Source organism: Neofelis nebulosa, chromosome 2 (assembly GCF_028018385.1).
Source record: "Neofelis nebulosa isolate mNeoNeb1 chromosome 2, mNeoNeb1.pri, whole genome shotgun sequence".
NCBI classification, from domain to species: domain Eukaryota; kingdom Metazoa; phylum Chordata; class Mammalia; order Carnivora; family Felidae; genus Neofelis; species Neofelis nebulosa.
In genome coordinates this window covers 44794144-44802136 of record NC_080783.1, presented here as the reverse complement: position 1 = coordinate 44802136, position 7993 = coordinate 44794144, and the positions used below count along the sequence as shown (strand labels likewise).

The 7993-nt window shown below is 43.3% G+C and overlaps 1 protein-coding gene and 1 long non-coding RNA gene across 3 annotated transcripts in view; both read left to right on the top strand.

Annotated features, from left to right (window-relative positions):
• Nucleotides 1-2688: 2688 nt before the first annotated feature.
• Nucleotides 2689-7993, top strand: part of LOC131501330 (uncharacterized) — a 33976-nt gene continuing 28671 nt past the window's right edge. The window contains exon 1 of the long non-coding RNA XR_009256752.1: nt 2689-3079. This is a non-coding gene — a long non-coding RNA (uncharacterized LOC131501330). The remainder of the gene's footprint in view (nt 3080-7993) is intronic.
• C2H2orf88 (chromosome 2 C2orf88 homolog) overlaps nt 3076-7993 on the top strand; it is a 33402-nt gene continuing 28484 nt past the window's right edge. For both annotated transcript variants that reach the window (XR_009256750.1, XM_058711291.1), the window contains exon 1: nt 3076-3370. The gene's annotated coding sequence lies outside the window, so the exon portion shown is untranslated. The remainder of the gene's footprint in view (nt 3371-7993) is intronic.

Genomic DNA, 7993 nt, shown 5'->3' with positions numbered 1-7993 from the left:
GTTCCAGGCTGCGGTGGCTTTGAGGAAAAGCCAGCCTTTTTGAGCCCCAGCAGCAGGGAGCGCTCGGTTCCTCCGAGCCATCTTAGCTCTGGCTCTTACCATATTGACCAAAGCATGACCTGCAGTCCCGAGGAGAGGCCAAGGCTCTGCTTACCTTTTGACATCCTAAGGTTGGAGGCAGGTTTCTTCTCAAAAGCCCTCGGAAAAGCAGCTTCTCCTATGGCCGCAGTGAGTTCAGGGCCTGCATCCTTCCTAGTTCTGAGTGAATCAAGTACCTCTAGCAGTGGGGGTCAGCCAGCAGCCCAAATAAGGCCCCGCCAGTCTGCAGCCTGGCCCGTCCACACCACCTTAGACTTGGGGCTCTGAGTATGAGGCCAATCTGGAGAGGCAGCGCACACAGGTGGCAAGGGCTGCTTTCGGGTTTTTCTGTGTCTTGGCCAGACCCAGGATGATGGAGGGAGAGCCTGGCTTGGGTCTGGCCAGAACAACAGCCCCTGTGACAAGTGCCACCCAGAGGGAACAGGGAGGCCCAGCACAAAGCTTCCACATGACTCCATTCTTGAGACCAAAGGGTCAGAGAACAACTAACATTTGGTAAAGATGATCCACTGTATTTTTTTTAAGTTTATTTTTATTTATTTTGACAGAGAACAAGTGGGGGAGGGGCAGAAAGAGAGGAAGACAGAATCCCAAGTAGGCTCTGTGCTGTCAGTGCAGAACCTGGACAGAGCAGAGCCTGATACCAGGCTCGAACTCACGAATCTAAGATCATGAATCCAGCTAAAGTCAAGAGTCCTTCGCTCCGCCGAGTCACCCAGGTGCCCCAGATCTACTGTATCTTTGAACTGAGTGAAAGAACAGGATGTGCGCCTAGGGAAGTTATTTCTCTTCTAGGCAAGGCCAGAGACTCTTTCCTCCCCCGCTGGGGTGACTGGGAAGTGAAACACAAATTTCCAAGTTTCTCTTTTCTTGCCTTGAGCACATCAAGGGCTGACACTGAGCTCTCATTGTGGAACCCAGAGGTCTCATGGATTATTCCAGCACTAGTTTGGTAAAGGCTTAATGCTGGGAAAGAAAGAGGGCAAGCAATGAAATAGGTTAAGTGAAGAATTAGGCCTGAAGGTGGATCCTTGCATTTGATCATAATTATTTAGCATGATACGCCTGAAATATGTAGAACTAAAATTTGCTTGTATTAGTATAATCAACTTGTATACATTAAAAATTGATACATATCAGACAAATCAACATAAGTATATTCACATTCTGTGTCAGAATGTACCCACTGCAATTCCACTAATCATATTATCATGCAGAAAAATTACATTTCTGGGCTACTGTATTTGTATATAAAGTCACCTTAGTTAATTTAAACATAGTGGTAAGAATGCTCGGTGCACTTAAAATCTGAAAGATTCCAGGGGCGCCTGGGTGGCGCAGTCGGTTAAGCGTCCGACTTCAGCCAGGTCACGATCTCGCGGTCCGTGAGTTCGAGCCCCGCGTCAGGCTCTGGGCTGACGACTCGGAGCCTGGAGCCTGTTTCCGATTCTGTGTCTCCCTCTCTCTCTGCCCCTCCCCCGTTCATGCTCTCTCTCTGTCCCAAAAATAAATAAAAAACGTTTAAAAAAAAAATCTGAAAGATTCTGAGCTAGATTTTGTATAATGTATGCTCTCAACTCCTCAGCAATCTAACTATATTCTTTCCTATGTTATATCTTTACAGACCTAAGCTTCACGTTAGTCTACAAATTGTGGGCTTTGTAGGTTCAGGTGTTTCTTTTTCACATTTAGTTTTGCAGCTGTGAGTCTCAGGGTCCTCATCTGTAATGTGAAGGAGTCAGGTGAAGCTGTCCCTAAAGTCTCTCCAAGCATGGATTTTGCATGACCACTCCACTGTAGAACACAACTAAAATAATGGTTCTTTTGTAGTCCTCTTGGGGCTTTTACTGCTGCTAGGAATCATGCGGGGCAGATGCAGGCACCACGTGGAACGCACAGGGAAACACAACTGAATAATGGCCATGTGTTGAGAGAGTGACTTCAATAGTTTAAAGAGCGAGAAAATGGTGTTTGGCTAGAGGTGTTTTGTTTTGAGAAACAAACTTGGACAATGTTCTTCTTATTTTGGGATGGAGACGTACAAAATGGATGTGTACTTTTAAATGACTAAATGCTCCAAGCACTTTTGCTCTGCATGCTCACGGTGCAAACTAGTTAGGAAGGGCAGAATCCTTGGCCTAGCCCAGCAAAGTGGGGTTTGAGCTCAAAGTGGGTTTGACTGCTACGCCTGGATCTGAGCTCCAGATCGCTTAGCTGGGAAGCCTGCGGTGAGGCTTCTGCGAGTTCACCCGCTTAGTGTGGCGGGCCGAGCATCTGCTCTCCCCAAGGCAATCTCTGCCCGTTGTGTGGCGGTCTCAGAGACCATTCCCTCCTCTTACCTGGGCAGAGCCCAGAACAGTTAGCAGCTCAGGTGGTTCGGATGAGGGGCGCGGGAGGGGCAGGCAGCGAAGTGAGTTGCTCACTTCTGTTTTGTTGGAAATTTGGGGATCTAATTCCTGCTGGGGAAGCGGCAGCACTCTGAATAGTGGGAGTGAGGGCGGTGGTGTCCCGCCCCTGCCTTGTACCCGGCGCCAGCCGACATGTCGGTGGCGGTCCTCGCAGCCTTGTACTTGCGTGCGGCCCGCAGAGGGCGCGTGCTGGAGCCGAGCACCCTTGGGTTGCCACCTGCGGGGCCCGGCTGGCCTGGTTCGGGGCGCGAACCCGCGAGGAGCGAGCGGCGGGCGCGGCGGCGGCGACGACGGCGGCTGGAGGAGGGGCCCAGAGCCCAGAGCCGTGCCAAAGGACACCCCGTCCTCCAAATGCTGCCACTTGAGTGAGGCGCGCGAGAAGGCGGCGCCGCTGGCCTTGCAGCCGGACTGCTCTGCGCTCCGCACCCCGCCGCCCTGACGCCAACCAGCGCCCCCCGGGCGGCGGCTTCGGGGACCGAGCAGCGCACGCAGCCGGCCAATGCTGGATGCCTCCCCGGCCCCGCGGCCGTCCCGAGGGGCGTTGGGCACCAGCCGCCCCGGCGATGTGCTGTGTAAGTGAACACCTGGGAGGTGGGCGACCGCTGTGTGTCCGTCGGTCTTGGCTCATCAGCTTTGCCCTTTGGGTTTTTCAATGGCAGAAACCTGGAAGTTACAGGCGACTTTAATTCAAGCAGACCTCCCGCGGCCAGCTGCCTCGGATAGAGCCTCACGTCTCCGTCTCCTCATTGAGAAGTTAGCCCCCACCCCTTCCACCTGGTTCTGAGCCCCAAGTCCGAGGTATTGCATTTCTGAGCTGCAGTTTCATTCTCCTTCCTACCTGAAGAGTGACTGAAGATTTTCAGGTAAAAGATTTGCCTATGAGCATTTAATTTGTATGCCAAACTGTCAGGCTTGTGCGCCGAATGACATGTGATGAGCAAAGTACTAGCTCTTGTGCTCTTTTAGAGCTGTGGGAGGCTGTATCTTGGGGCGAATTATACTGCAAACGGGGCGGGGGGGGGGGGGGGGTCGGAATAGATCTGTAAGATCCTTCAGCCATTAGCTAAAGGATCCGAGAAGCAAAGCGGAACAATAGGAGTTGTCTATCTTCTGTTTCCTGTCTGCCCTCTCCCCATCCTTTATGGAAATTAACATAAAATTATAAACTAGTAAATGTTCCCATTAAAGACTACATCTTTTTAGGATCTTTTTAGGATCTGGTGTATGCAGTATTTACCTGAAGCAAAATTGTAATTAAGGATTCAGAGGAATAAAGAATCTACTTTTATTATGACTAAGTATAAATCACGTCAAGATCAACAGTTGAATATACCTTTTTTTTCTTTGGATGAGGTCATTTTCAAGTACTTGATATAGCCAATATCAATATATAGATGGGAAACAATATTATTTACGTCTTCTATTTGACATGTTCAGCAAAATGATCTGGAAAAACAATTATTTCCAGTTTTTAACTCTTTTATCTTGCCATCAAACAAAAATTGCCGAAATTACCTATTAGGCTCACAATCATATAGTAAAAGGGGTACTTTAAAATCATAGACCAACCTATAATCCATGTTAGTATCTCCTTTGTAGCATTTCTGACACACAAGCCACATTTTCATCGAACACTTCAGTGACAGGGAACTCACCACTTTTGAGGTATCCCTTCTTTCTGTTGCCATTAATAAGGCTCTGTTTACACTGAACTGACCCACTGCTTCCTTGGACCTGTTTCTCATTAGGCTTACTTTTGTCAGTAGTCCTCCAACTTGTGAAATTATATAGATAATATTTCAACAGAGAGGATCTAAAATTCATCCATCTGAAAGGAGTCTATGACCAAAAAATAGTAAAGAAATGAAAACTCTAAAGTGGTACATAGTTAAGAATAGAATTATTCTTAACCTATAGAATTATTGTAAGGGTTAAGTGAAATAATGTTCATAAAGTACTTTGTATAGTTACCTAGAAGTCAGTAAATGTTAGTTATCTTCACGAAAAAGTCATTGCTTTTATGTTTCCTTCCATAGTTAAGACCTTTCTCTGTGCTAAAGATCCTTAGCCCCAAATTGAATTCAATAATTCAATCTAATCTGAACAGTGCAAAATGCAGTGAATTCCTATCTTCAAACAAAATCATCTAACACTTAATTGGCTTTTGTAATAAATACACCACAGTTGACTGAAAACCTCACCACCACCAGCCTCTCCCTCCCTCTCCCCTACCCCCAACACATTGCTATCAAAGTAGGCTTTATTAATTTTTTAATTATACAGTTAAAAATGTCCTGAACATGAACAATTTTTTTTCTCTTGTGTGACACTAAGCTTCCAATTTCCAGTTTGCTAGGTATGTTTTAAATTTGATCATGGCATTCATCATGCTAATTCTATCTTCTAGTTTTATGTCACCTGCACATTTGGTGAGTTTGTTCACCAGACATCCAAGCCATTAATAATATATGAAACCATTCCTTTTGCCATGGTGGCTCACCTAGAATTCTGCCTGTGTGGCACAGTAGAAGTGGCCCTGGACTTTTGGAGGCTGGTTTTAGAGCTTGACGGTGACACTTACTAGCTCTGTGACCTTGGGAAACTTATTTTCCATATCAATAATGTCATATTAGTAACATCTACTTTTCAGGATGTTTATTAGAATTAAAAGTCATGTACTGAAAGTACCAGATATAGACCTGCTTGGGAATGTAGTCAGCCTTGGGAGATATTGCTGAGACAAATCAATGATCAGCTGAATTCAGTTAGCACTGTCCTCCTTATTTATCAAACTATTCTAGCCTGTAGATCAGTCTTCATTATAAGACATCATGAGAAAAAGTTTGATCAAATGCTTTGCTAAAAATAAACATCTTGAGTATTCCTAATCTATCACAAAAGTAAATGATACTAGTTTAAAAATGACTGATTCATAGTGAATTTTGAATGTCTAGTTCCTAGAAATCCCCAATCTTTTCCCTCAGAATATTCAGTTTACTGATTAAATTTTGAATTTTGCCAGCAATTAGTGTCAAACTAACTTGTCTGCAATACCTAGGGATTCAAATTTCCTTTTGTTTCAGAGTTTGAAATAAACTGGGAGAAAAGAAACTGATTGAGTCTCTGGCTTCTTGAGATGTCCCTCCATGTTTTTTCATTTTGTTTTTGTCTTTAATGTTTTTTATTTATTTTTGAGAGAGAGAGAGAGAGAGTAGGGAAGGAGCATAGAGAGAGGGAGACACAGAATTTGAAGCAGACTCCAGGTTCTGAGCTGTCAGCACAGAGCCCGATGCAGGGCTTGAACGCACAAACCTGTAAGATCATGACCTGAGCCAAAGTCAGATGTTTAACCTACTGAGCCATCCAGGTGCCCCTTTCTTAATTTTTTTCAAAGGTTGTAATATTGCTGTGCTTCTATATGCAGGCTTTCCCTGGAATAGAATTCACCAGAAGTTGTGACTTCTTCTGCTTGTACCTAGGTTCTCTCTTAATGAGGTCTCTTCTGTCCTTTCCTGCATAAAAATCATTTGCTTTTGAGAAAGCAAAATAGTTGCTGAGCAGTTCTGTTTTCTTTCTCTACTTAATATACCATCTGCTCTTGGGTTTGGGAATTTTTTTTTAACTGGATCCTGTCTTCCATAGCGAGTGTACTATAAACAGTATGCAGCAACTCAGTGGTGGAGAAATATAATCAATCATGACATTATAATGTTGAAAGTTTGGGAAGTAATAAATAACTCTAGTCAGTATCTGATATAGGAAGAGCTCGTACTTTAAGAATTAATTTATTCCTTATAAATTCAAAGTTGTAAAATCAAGGATGTGTTGGGGAAGAAATTTTTTCTTCTAACTTTCTAGGTTCTTTGCTGATAAATTGATATAAGATAGATTAACAGGAGGAAAAACAAATTTAACTATATCCATACAGGAGCCCCATAAGAGACCCAATAGTAAATTGGGCAATTGAGGCTTATATGCCATCCTGAGCTAGGGAACGGGATCTGGGGTTAAAGGGGGAAGAAGGGCAATTCACAGGATGATAGGAGCAGATATTTGGCAATTAGATGTTTGATCTGTCATGTAGATAGGGAGCCTGGAGATAACTTTTACTTGAATGACCTATCTAAATTCTTTTAAATAGTTAAAGGAGAGGTCAGAGTTTTTCTTGAATTTGCTGGGTCTCAATTGCCTTCAGCTCAAAATAATCCACATGCCAAAGTGGCCTAATTTGGATTCATGTAATCTCCCTTTCAGATGTTGTACAAGAGGCTGGAAGTAACATAAATTAGTGAAGCTGGATAGGTGTTGGACACAAGGGAGTGAGAGAGCCCTGTGAACTGGGGAGTGAATGTTCAGCTCAGAATTATTCTAATTCAGAACAGTTTGAACATTGCACTGGCCAAACAAAACACCAACCCAACACTACCATGAGTTTGTGGCCTTTGTTTTTAAGTGTGATGAAAGAAATAGAACTCTGTATAGTTCACAGTTTTACTGTCAACATCTAACAGACTTTGAAGTACACGGATATTTGGTAAATAGCCAAACTTTAATTAGCATTCATTAAACTCGTGGATGTAAGAACTGCTCTATGCATAATAACAAAAGGAGAAATGACTGTTGCCTTTGAGGAATATTTAGTCTCATTTGGGGAGACAGCACTTAGAAATTAGACCAACTGGACATCAGTTCAAGAAGAGAATTCTGAATAAGGGTTGGAGGAATTCCAGGAAGTCTGCACAAAGAGATGGGTCTTCCCTAGCCATGAAGATAGTATGGATTTGGTTTAAGCAGGGAAGAGGGAAGGAGTGTTAGGTGGAGATAAGGGGGAGGTTGTGTGTTTCAACATAAGGGAAGCTACAAGGAGAAAATGAGCATGGGTGTGTGTGGTAAGGGGAATAATTGACGGGACAGGAAACTTCCTTGGATTAGTTAAATTTAATAGGTAAAAAGAGGGCTTAAAAAATGTTTAAATTAGATGTACCTCTGCCCCCACCTCATCCCAACATCCCATTTCCATCCTAAAATACTGTACTGTCAGCTACAAAAAATAGGAACTCTGTAATGACCACATTCTTTAGGAATGTGGCATATGCATAATGAAAGAATGATCAAACTTAAAAGAGCAAAACTTTCTGAATTCTAGATCTTTTGACCTAGATTCCAAGTGGATTTGGACACCATTTTCCCATATCTCCACGTAAGAATAATAGTTCTTTTAAGTATTCAGAAGTACATACACTACTGTCTGGAACTTAATTCAGTGCATAGTACTTAATACACTTAATTTATTATTTATGCCTCCTACTTGTTCTAAAGTATTTGATTTCACTAAATAACATAAAGACTAATCTTGAATTTTTAGGGAAAGAGAAAAACTCTTTCTCAACCCTTCTAAGTTCATTGGCTGGGTCTGCAAACCAAACTGATAATAGATTAACAGGAGGAAAAAACATTACCTATGTACACATGAGGTTCACAAAGGA